This window comes from Tiliqua scincoides, chromosome 2 (assembly GCF_035046505.1).
Source record: "Tiliqua scincoides isolate rTilSci1 chromosome 2, rTilSci1.hap2, whole genome shotgun sequence".
NCBI lineage: Eukaryota > Metazoa > Chordata > Lepidosauria > Squamata > Scincidae > Tiliqua > Tiliqua scincoides.
In genome coordinates, this window is record NC_089822.1 from 96,640,111 (window position 1) to 96,652,156 (window position 12,046).

The 12,046-nt window shown below is 44.5% G+C and overlaps 1 pseudogene; it reads left to right on the plus strand.

Moving 5' to 3' along the window:
- The first annotated feature begins 6,225 nt into the window (after positions 1 to 6,225).
- LOC136642423 (5S ribosomal RNA) lies at positions 6,226 to 6,342 on the plus strand (annotated as a pseudogene).
- The last annotated feature ends 5,704 nt before the right edge of the window (positions 6,343 to 12,046 follow it).

Consider the following 12,046-nt stretch of genomic DNA (forward strand, 5'->3'; position numbering starts at 1 on the left):
AATCCCAAAGATACTGAAGGCAACAGTTAGGGATAAGGGAGAGTGCCAAGGATCATGGTGACATTGCCACCATTATTTTGCATCAGAACAGAGCCTACTGTTTTTTCGTGCAAGGAACTTTCTTATGATGTCCATGTACCATTGCATCAGGGCAGGCCCAAGCCATCCTGATGCTGAGATGATATGCCAAACGTTGGCCCCCTTAGCTGATTTTGTGCCAGCTTCTGCTCCTCCCCCTCTCCAGTGCCCGAGCTCAGCACTCTCCTGCCCACCACATTTCCTCTTCCTTTTCCAATTGAGGGAATGGGAGGAGCAGGAGTAGTGGAGGCTAGGAGGCAGACAGAGGTGGACACCTCCACCAACCGGCTGCCTGAACTGCCTCAGGTCACCTCATGGATGGATCTCAGGCAACTACCTCAGGTGGCCTCATGAATGGGCCATCCCTGCTGTGCATGGACACACAACTGCCACCTACGTCTTCCTCATGCACACAAGCAGAGGCCGACCATTTTCATGCCTTGCTGTGAGCAACAGAACATCCAAGCAACAACAACAAACCTTGCTATAATACTCTTTCTCTTCCTTTGACCCTCGCCTTTGTTCTTCCCTGGGATTGATATTTGTGGATGGCAGGAGTTGTTTTTTGAGAGGATAGGAATATGCTGAATTGCCTCGCCTATTTGCTGTCTGTTTATGCTGAAGCTGTTTCACTTGCTGCTGTTGGCTTCATTACTTATTTGTTTAAATGTTGTACTGTCTGTGAATGCTTATGGTGCTGTTATTATGCTTCTGCACCAGGGCCCGAGTGACTCTGAAATATTCTGTGTATTGCAATGGAGTTCTGAAATTGTGATTCCATTTCTATTAATTGAAATGAATTGTCCTGCTATTGGAAATTAATTATTTCTTTAATACACTTAAATAGAAAGCTTGTATTGTTGATACTGCCTTGACGTGAATGGGAGTTTCTGTTCTGCTATGCTCTACTATAATGATGATTATCCCAATATTTTTGTATTAAGTGCGTTTTCTTTTTGTTGTTGGATCCTTTGGAAAGGAAAAGCAGGATACAAATGAGAAGCTGAACTGTGCCCTTCCTCCCTGGCAGATAACAACCAACTGTAGTTAGAGGAGGAGAAGCCAGAGAGGCAACCCCTCCTTTACTTTGGTATTCTACTAATGTATATGAATAATGACAATAATCTGCCTTGGACTTTAAGCGGCCTCATGAGGAGGGAAAAGGCGAGATATATTTATATTTAAAATAAATATTTACCATATAAATATTTGCCACACAACCATGGAAAGGCTCCACACAGTGGTGCAAACTATTAGACTAGGGAATGCAGGTTGGAGGTTGGCCAGGTTATGTGCTGGTTGAGGATCCCTACCCATCAGAGGTCCTGCCCAGCTGGACTAACCCTTGAATCCTCAGTACCTGTGGCTGCACCAAATGAGCAATTGGGGCCAGGTAGAGACATCCTGGGGGCCCAGTGCAGGGTTTTACCATAGAGTCTCCAAACACTGGGCACTGGCTTGGTGGCACCATGTCAAGACAACATACTCCAAAGGCACCAAAGATAAGCTGTCCCATAATTTTGCATATGCCCACAGAACTGTCCCAAATGGCTCTCCTAAAAAAAAAAATCAGATAATTTGTTGCTGGTCCCCTTCTGAGCAATTTGTCAAAGCATTCTGGCATCAATGAGCCATGCTGGTATATGGTGGCAAAGTGCCCCACTAGGAAATGCTAATAGGTCCTGAGGCAGGAAGTGGCATTGGTGTGGTGACTCTCTCTTGGTTAGCAAGTACTGCCACATGCCATCAGCAATTGACCAGAAGTCTATGGGAGGACAGTGATCTACCTTCGACCCACTCTTGAACAAACAGACGCAGGAACAGGATGCAAGGTGAGGGCTGCTGTAACTGCATGAGTGTGGAGACAATGCTTTCTAAAATAGCATCATAGATCTTGTGACAACTGCGGTAATCAAAACATCTCCTATGATGTAAAAAAAATTCTTCCTACAATGGGGAAAAAAGCAATGGTGATTTTAAAAAACCATTTCTTTTGTCGTTAAGGCATTGAAATTAACTATTCAAATGGAAATGGAGATGAAGCATGCAGATATAAAAAGGTACCCAGAAAGCGAAAGGGGAGAAACAATTGTGTTTCATCAGTTTATAAAAGCCATGGTATTGTTGTGCAGGAGGAGTGACAGTCCCACCAAGTGGATTACCCAATGCGAGTGAATGGATGTGGGGATGGAAAATCATTATAGTGCAGCATCGCTGAAAGACTTGTCAAACAGGTAGGGAGAGGACCAGTGGGAAGGGGAGGCAGAAAAAGGAGCCCTGCTGAAAGGAGAGAGAGCAGAGCAATCACCCTGTCACCTTACCCCCCAGTTTCTAACACAAAGGAGGAAGGAAATAGAGTGAGACTTTTTGTGGAACCAGATATAAGCAAGTTGTTTTTAAAAAGCTAGCAAGGCCTGCTTGGTAAAATGACCAGAAATAAACCCAATTACATCCTGCTAAATTTGATAAAATATGACATGTTGATCCCAATTAGCTCATTCTAAAATTCCAGACAAAACTTTGATTTCATCAAGAAATGGTGAGCGATCATCTAAATGACAAGCATCTAGGGCTGTGGTAGGTACACAGCACTTTCAATTTTGAGCATGTAGATACTTGCATTTCAGTAGAGTAGAACTTTCTGAGATAAATGCATAGTGAAAAATTCATTTTTTTAAAAAATTATCTTATGCTGTTGTTCCCGACTGCTGCTGCTTGTTTCCCTTGAATTAAACTTTTAGGCTACTTTTTCCAACAGGGGGAAAAAATTAAACAGAGTCATATAGTGGAAGACTCTTTCCTCTTTGCTCCCCACCAACCCCCACTAACAATAAAACGGGAGCAAAGGCAGTAAAAAGGTTTCAGAGAAAAATATTTTACTTACAGTTCACAAACATGTACATCTCTGCTTGATAGTACATATCCTAGACTTTAGAACATGGAAACCTAGAGCTGTTCCTTTGCACAGGTGTGTGGGACCGCATGGCATGTGGTCTCCATGCAGCTGATCAGATGTAAAGTCCCACTGACAGCAATAGGATTTTCTTTTGAATAAAACCTGGTAGAATTAGGTTGAGTGTTTCACAGAAATCAGTGCTATTTAACCCCTGCTAACTGGTTAAGAGGCACTTTTTCAAGTGGATGCTCCTCTTTTATTTAGCAGGGGGAGAGCAACTGGCCCACCTCACCCCAGCAGTGTCTTTTCTAGTGGCTATCTGCTGGTGTTGCATCTTTTTAGATTGTGAGCCCTTTTGGGACAGGGAGCCATTAGATATTTGATTTTCTCTGTAAACCGCTTTGTGAACTTTTTGTTGAAAAGCGGTATATAAATACTGTTGTTGTTGTTATTTAATAAACAGGAGCTGCTGGGACTCTAATGGTGAACATGTGGTCATGGATCTGTGAATCAAAGTCCCCTGTGATGAGCCTTTAGGGTTGTCATTTGGCCCATTATCTAGCAGCAAAGGTCTTCTTGGGCTCCAGAGAGTAACCACCAAGTCACTGGCTCTTGTGGCTAGGAAAACTGTGAAGTCTTTGTCTTCAGGCTGGACCTTGCTTGAGCAACAGTGGTACAGTATTTGTTGGCTGTGACTCTTGACCCCTAGTTCATGACTTCTGTTCCTGGATCCCAGCTCTCATTAAGTGGCTGCCAACAAGCAGTGGTTCTCTGACAAAAACTTTCATTTTCTAAACCAGGATTTCATGAGTTTGAATTTTTCTGGTGCCATGAACTCACTTAGTGGTCTTGCACAAGCCACCTCCTCTCAGCCTTAGCTGAGGTAGTGGGATAGTAACACAAGTCTGTACAGAAGGCAAGAATTATGTTAAGAAAATACATTAATACCTGTGAAGCACTTAGCACACTCAAAAAATGTTATACAAAATGCTCAGTATTATGTTTGAAGGAAAAACCATTTTAAGTACATTTTTCATTCCTTGTTACACAGGGATCAGATCCAAAATAGTAAAAAAAAAAAAGAGAGAAATGAACAGCATGCTTTTTACTCTACATGGATTAACACAGGTCCTTAGCTTTGAACATTTTTGTCTCAATTTTTAAAAATTGCTATGTAGATTAATCAACTAAAAGTTTAAACTTTTTAGTTAAAACCAGTTCAAGCTTGAAGCTTTATGGAAAAAACCACCAATATTCAATTTGCTATTGTCTATTAATGATATATATCCATACCTCAACTCTTCTTGAATCTCAAGGCTTGAACTGATATGTCAGAAGTCCCAAGCATGGGTCTCTAACATGTTTTAAGTATTAAAAGTCATAAGAGGATCCGACTTTTATCAGAAAAATAGCATTGTGGAAGGGTGAGTCGACAGTTCACCCAGTGCTGATTTCCCCTCGTACAAATCACAGCCTTGAAGCTTCTATGAGCCCCACCTAAGAAAAATATACAATGGACATAAACCAAGTACTTGGGGTGGGTAGGTTTGAATTTAGACTGAAAAAGAGGAGAAAAGTTACAGCCCTCCTCTAATGTGCTGCTCTAATCAAACTTGAACCTCTCAGTGACTGTTTTAAAGGGAAAAATAAAAGCAGTTGGGAAATCTAGAACATAAGAACAGCCCCACTGGATCAGGCCATAGGCCCAGCTTCCTGTATCTCACAGCGGCCCCACTAAGTGCCCCAGGGAGCACACCTGATAACAAGAGACCTGCTTCCTGGTGCCCTCCCTTGCATCTGACATAGCCCATTTCTAAAATCAGGAAGTTGCACATACAAATCTGATCATGAATAACAGCATCATGTCTGTTTTAGTTCTCATAATAGGAAAAAGATCCTTATTTGAGCAAGTGTATGATTGAGCAAGCTTGAGGTAACATTGGAATGTCATAATTATTAATGCATTCAAGAGCTAATCAGTATTTATGATGTACACCACATTTTATTAGAGCTTGTCCCTTCTCATTACTACAAATGATGGCCCAAATATTGAAACAGTGTATTGCCAGTCATAAAAAGCAATTTATTTTAAGAGCAGTATGTGCTTACCCATAAGCCATAAGATTTCTCAGCATTCTGGGACACTATATCTTGCACAGTTGAGTTTCTCTCTTATCTCAACATTATTATCACTACATAAAATTATATTGAATCGTGATTGGGGATTTACCACAGGGTGAAGCAGATGCCTCTTAACTAAAATTTATGCTGCTAGTTGGAAAATATTCATGGATTTTCTCCAGGAAGAATCAAGCAGCAAACATATATTTGCCTAGCATGGGCAGCCACTCCCAAATCTAGACCTGAAGGGTAGGTTTTCCAGCTCAGGGTTCCCCTGAAGTCAAGTGCTGCTTATAGAGCACTGGTTCCCAACCTGCGATCCGCAGACCAGATGTGTCTGCAAGACCTCAGAACTGGTCAGCCTGCAGTTGTGGCTGATCTGTTCTCCACCCTCTCTGGTAGTCCGTGGAGGAGCACTCACTCAGGTGACTACCCACAGCTGCAGCCAACAACAAAAGGATCAACCCACAAATTTCTCTATAAATAATAAATCTCTAATAAATTTAGGGGGTTGCATGTGGTCCATAACGATTTCAATTTTTGCCTCAGTTGTCTATGGGCTCCTCAAGGTTGAGACCCAGGGTTACAGAGGCTGAAGCTTAAAAGGGAAATGGGTGGAAGGTACTACACTCTTGACCCCAAAAGGGTAGAAAGCTGGTGTTTATCCTAGCCCTGGTCCAACTAGAGGCTTCATAATACTTGTCAATCACAGGATCTGATGTTGCCCCCCCCATCCCCTGTGGAATTGCTTTCTGGTAGCAGATGAAGACTCCGAGAGTTGTGCTCACACAGTCCCAGGGAACTCACTAGGCTAGATCCAGGAGGGCAGAAGAGAGGGTGGATCAGGCCTTGGAAGGGGTGGGATTTGCAGAGGCCCCCTCCACCATATCCTAACCCCCTTCCTGGGCCAGGCAGCCTTTACATGGTGACACTTGGACTTACGCCAGCTAAATAGCTGGCAGAGATCTGAGGAGCCTCATAGGGCAGGCTGGGACATCACTCAGGGCATGTGGACCATTTTCAGTTTGCCCCACAATTCCTGCTTGTTTTTACATACAGGAAGATAAAAATAGAGAGAAAGTCAGAGACATGTTCCAACTTTATATGGTGACCTTGTTACAATAAATCTTGACAGCAACTGTTACCCTGCACATGCCCGATCTCGTCTGATCTCGGAAGCTAAGCACGGTCAGGCCTGGTTAGTACTTGGATGGGAGACCGCTTTGGAATACCGGGTGCTGTAGGCTTATACCATAGTCTTTCGAGACTGAAGGTTGCCAACCATTTGAGAGCTAAAGGAGATAGGGACTCACTTTCTCTTTGACTACTTACAGCCCAATCCTATCCAACTTTCCAGCACCAGTGCAACCGCAATGCAATGTAAGGGAACAAATGTTCCCAGACCTTAAGGAGCCCTCTGTGACTGCACCCCCAACACAGAAAGCAGTGCTTCCTCCATAGGCACAGCAGCACCGGCATTGGAAAATTGGATAGGATTGGGCTGTTAGTCCTGTGAAAATGCTTTGTTGCAGATACTCTCTTTATATACAGCACAATCCTATGGACATATACTCAGAAGTAAGCCCCACTGTGTTCAAGTTGGGCTTACTGCCAGGGAAGTGCTCATAGGATTGTAGCTTTAGTCCATTTATGCTCTCCCTTTAGTCCAAGGTGGCTTACAATAAAATGGTAGTGATAGGAAAAAAAAATACTTTAAAAAATGCAATCAAATCCAGTCAAATGAAAAACGAGCAACAAAAGAACATATCTACTCAAAAGGCTGCTAAATACAAAATGATTCTTAATTATGAACCTAAATGCCAGTAGCCAAGCCTGACAAACCTCCCTACAGAAGGAATTCCAGAGGATGGGAGCCACCACTGAAAAAGACCTGCTCTTTGCCATCCCTTAGCCTAACTTCTAATTGCCCCTACACCACGGATAGGTGATACAGGGGTGGTGGGTGAGGCAGAACTGCCCCACTGTAGTCAGTGGAAAAGCACCACAGCTGCCCTACCTGCTCACACCCAAGGAAGTACTTCTTACACCCAAGAAGGCTCTCTTTACACCTGCTTTCTCAGGTGTAAGGAGAGCTTCCTCAGGTGTAAGCAGATGGGGTGCTTTTCCACAGACGACGAGTGGGCACTTCTGCCTCATCTGCTATCCCCACACTGCATGACCCTGCCCTGCACTAGATATAAGGTTAAATAAACCTATAAAGTAGGATGGGAGGGAAGCTAAAGTGCTCTCTGGTCCTAGTCACAGGTTATTGGTCGCTCTATACCCAAGTGCCAGAGGCAGTCAGTCTTCCTTCCATTGTATTCCATGACAAACCTCCCATTGATTTATGATTTAATGGGCAACATCCACAGTATTTTGTAATAAAACCAAATTGCAATGCCAGCCTGCCCAGTGTTACTTTGCTAGAATAATTATTTTTTAAATTTTGTAAATTATTTCAAGTCACCTTTCAGTCTCAGTGAAAGAAAGCAAAAATAATGAAAGTAATTAAATCTCCCCCATGGGAAACAGAACCTGGCAGACCAAAGCAATTCAACACTAATGCCCACACCATGATGAACAGGAAGCAATAGGGGCAGGAGCTGCAAAAGTATTTACCAAATGGAACTTACTTATGGGTAAATATATAGACAGGCATTGCTGGATGAATCTTATAGTGTTTAGGGCTGTGTGGAACCATCATTTAAATTCTGTTTCTCATCAGTTGACGTAAAGCAAAGCAATAACCTCAGCAATCCTGAAAGACCCCAGTGTGGAAAACAGCCCCCATAACAAATGCCTTCTTGAATAATTACATTGAACTAAAGCAGAGACAGAATTTGCAAAGCATTGATCATGAATATGTGAGGCTCCTATGTTTTATATATACAATTTATTAATAATTTTTCCATCTTAAAAGGCACCCAAGGTAAGTCAGAATTTCTGTGCACTAAATAGTGGAGATTGGCGCATGCTGCTTGGCTAGCGCAGTCAAAATATTTCGTAAGTCGCAATCGAATCATTCGTGCAGCCAAAGGGAAGAGAAGAAAACAAAAGCAACAACAACAAAAAAACTCCAATATCCAAGCCACCCACTGAGGCATCATCTGAACAGTGACACTTGTCTCCTTGCTTGACTGCTCACAACATTTCATGGAAGAGTAGTTGTCCCCCCCCCGCCCACTTCCTGTGGCACATGGAGTCAGACTGGTGAGAACAGTTATAAAGAGTGAATTCTGTCATTCAGACAAGGAGAGACTGGCGGCAAATGAGTGACGGAAACAACGTCTCTTTGCCTTTGATATGCTCAGACACCAGTTCAACGTCTGTTGCAGATGATGTTAAGGCAAAAGCACACCCTGCATGAGGATGTGTCCTGAAAGTAATCTGGCCCGGATACTTTCAAAATACTGGCACAGAGATCAGAGATGTTAGTGGCCAGGATTCAGTGGAGTCCCAAGGCCCAGCTCTACATTTAAACAAAAAAAAAGGAATGCCTGAATCTGAAGAACAGTTTGAGTTCCCCCAATAATTCTCAGCCTTGCTTTCCCTCTAGAACCAAGTGTAGATCTGGGAGGAGGGGTAGTGCAGGGATTGCTCTCACAGTTGTGCTGAACCCTTGTGGCCCTCTGCAGCCAGAACAACCATAAGGAGGAACTCTGCCTGGCCCCCTTCCAACACCAAGCTTAGTGCTGGATGAAAGCAGTGGCTATCTCCAGTCTTGCACCAAGTCACACTATGAAGTCAGAGGACAAGACTGCAGTCCTACTGACACTTACCTGGGAGTAAGCTCCATTGAACACAGTGGGACTTGCTTCTGAGCAAACATGCATAGCACGGAACTGAAAGGAAGGGACAGGGTCCAAACAGACAACCACCATTTTCGGTTTGGGTACCATGTTTTCCAGACTCACAAAGAGAGTCTGGTCCAACAAGAAGCTGACGGAACATACCAAGATCCAGGTCTACAGAGCTTGCGTCCTGAGTACACTTCTGTACTGCAGCGAGTCATGGACTCTTCACTCACAACAGGAGAGGAAACTGAATGCTTTCCACATGTGCTGCCTCCGACGTATTCTCGGCATCACCTGGCAGGACAAAGTTCCAAACAACACAGTCCTGGAACGTGCTGGAATCCCTAGCATGTATTCACTGCTGAAACAGAGACGCCTGCGTTGGCTCGGTCATGTTGTGAGAATGGATGATGGCCGGATCCCAAAGGATCTCCTCTATGGAGAACTCGTGCAAGGAAAGCGCCCTACAGGTAGACCACAGCTGCGATACAAGGACATCTGCAAGAGGGATCTGAAGGCCTTAGGAGTGGACCTCAACAAGTGGGAAACCCTGGCCTCTGAGCGGCCCGCTTGGAGGCAGGCTGTGCAACATGGCCTTTCCCAGTTTGAAGAGACACTTGGCCAACAGTCTGAGGCTAAGAGGCAAAGAAGGAAGGCCCATAGCCAGGGAGACAGGCCAGGGATAGACTGCACTTGCTCCCAGTGTGGAAGGGATTGTCACTCCCGAATCGACCTTTTCAGCCACACTAGACGCTGTTCCAGAACCACCTTTCAGAGCGCGATACCATAGTCTTTCGAGACTGAAGGTTGCCAACTATAAAAGGCCAATAGGCAGCCCAATCCCAGGCTGTTCTACTGCCATGCTGCAGCCCCAGCACAAGCAGTGGGTGTTGCAAACATGCTGTAAGGCATGATTGCACTATCCAGTGAGTAAACAGTACCAATGGGAAGGCCTGCACTGCCCTGTCAACACAGCAAATTGACCCCTGGCCACCAGCAAAGCAGAGGTAAGTGGCACAGGGGAATGGAGAGGGTGATGGGGCAAGTCGGTTCCTGGATTGGGGGAGAGCAGAATGGGGGAGTGGGTGGAATCGGCAGAGACCTCCTCTGCTGAATCCTGTCTCCTGTGTTGAGCAAAGTTTGACATAGGGCTTCTCAAATCTGTGCCAGTGATTTAGCTGGTGCTGATTCAAGGAGTCCTTCTGAGCAGGCTGGGGCTTTACTCAAATGTCCTCTTTCCCTGAGGAGACCTCCATCCTACTCAGATACAGCACAGGATACAGCAGTGGGCATTTAGTGGTGCTGCTCCTGTGCTGGATAGGATTGGGCCCTAAGATTATTGGACCCTACCCTAAGACACACTGACGGAACATCAGAAACCCCTTCCCATTCTAGTTTCTTACCTAAGAGGGAAAGAGCGGTTTTGTTGATCAAGGATGAAAGTAGAAAGAAGCAAAAAAACAGAACATCATTCAAGCTTATTCAGATGTGAAGGGGGTACAATGAATGCATGTGGGTAAGACCTGCTTCATGGCTGCAGGCTCCTCCACCAACCAGGGGATCAATTAACATGCAGAGGGTTGCGACGGAGCTTGTCGCTGTGATGCTGCTCTTTTCCCCATAAGTGTACTTTCTTTTGACAACTGAAATCAGGAAAAGTTGCAAACTGCTCAAGTAACAGCTCAACAAGTGGGGCGGGAGTGACAAGCAAAGGTAGGTTACTGTTTTCAACTGAAGTATGTGATTGTGTGGGGGGGGAGGGCAAGATCTAAATGAGGAAGGGGGCAAAAGGAAAGAAGGGTCCTGGGAGAAGAGAATGGTAGGAGTTTCCTCCTAGTGCAGTGTCCTTGTCTTTGATTTGACCCAGAGATCTATAGCAAGTTCTACATTTGAGAATGCTGAATTCAAAAGTGACCCATCCTACACTCCACTCAAATCCACCTCCACTCAAATCAAACTTTCCCTCCTCCCGCTGAGTGCAGTGGGACAAGGGACAACACCTCTGATATTTGCAAGCCTCAGGTGGCTGAAATAAACCCTCTTTCCAGGTTTGACTTCCTGCCATTCTGGGAAGCTGTCTGTCAATTTACCAGCAACCTTTTTATTTTTTTTGTAAAGGGCAGTTCTGAACTGCAGCCTGAAATCACCATTTTCAACTGACCACAAGTCCAAACTGTGGTTTTGAAATAGATGTATACATACATACTAGTTAAAGACCCATGAAATTGCACGGGCAGGGTGCAAAGTGGTTTGGGGGGGGGGGAGGGCTCCAGCTGGTCCATTACCCTGCTGCTCCTTTACCCTCACTTGTATTTGTTTTAGTCATAATAAATTTGAAAACAGAATATACAGGAATACAAATTATACTAGAAAGCCTCCATAATCATGGAAACCATACGAAACACCAGAATCACTTCTGGACAGCCAACACAACAGAATTATCAGCCCTCACTCTCTGCAAATAATAATTCCAGTTTGGGGAGATAGCATCCTAGCATGTCAGAGAGGTTGATCTATGTCTAAGATTTGTAATAATTACTCCAAACATGTCCTTATTTTAACAATATTTACTCTCTCCAGAGATGCAATGACAGAGACTGAAAATGCCCCTCAGAGAACATTGGTGGCAATTGTCAAACCCTAAGTAAAGTGACTTCTTTTTCCTCAGGCAGAATTTGGAAAGGCTGAACAAACAGGATTCAAAGCTGTGTTGAATATTTATCAAAGCATACCATGGGACTATCCTGTTGGACCCAAGTGATACAGGATATTGGATAAGGTTGGACATAAGTGATATATGATATTGGATAAGATTGCTGTATATGTGCATGCACACTGGCATACCAGTGAGATATGCCAGGGGGGCAAATGCCCTAGGGGGGCAAGTGCCCTAGGGCGCCACTCAGCAGGGGTGGCGCCGCGACCACCTCCCATCACTGCCCATTTAAAAAAAAATCTTAAAGCCCCTTTAAAGAGCCTTAAAAGGCATTCAGGGTGCAGCACATCCTCCCTAGCCTCCCCGAAGGCCTTCTGAGGCCTCTGGAAGGCCTAAAAGGGTCACTTTTGATCAAAAACTAGAAGTGACCTGTTTAGGCCTTCTGAAGGCCTATTGTGAGTCAGGGACGCCATGCATGGCCTCTCTACCTTTCGAAAGGCC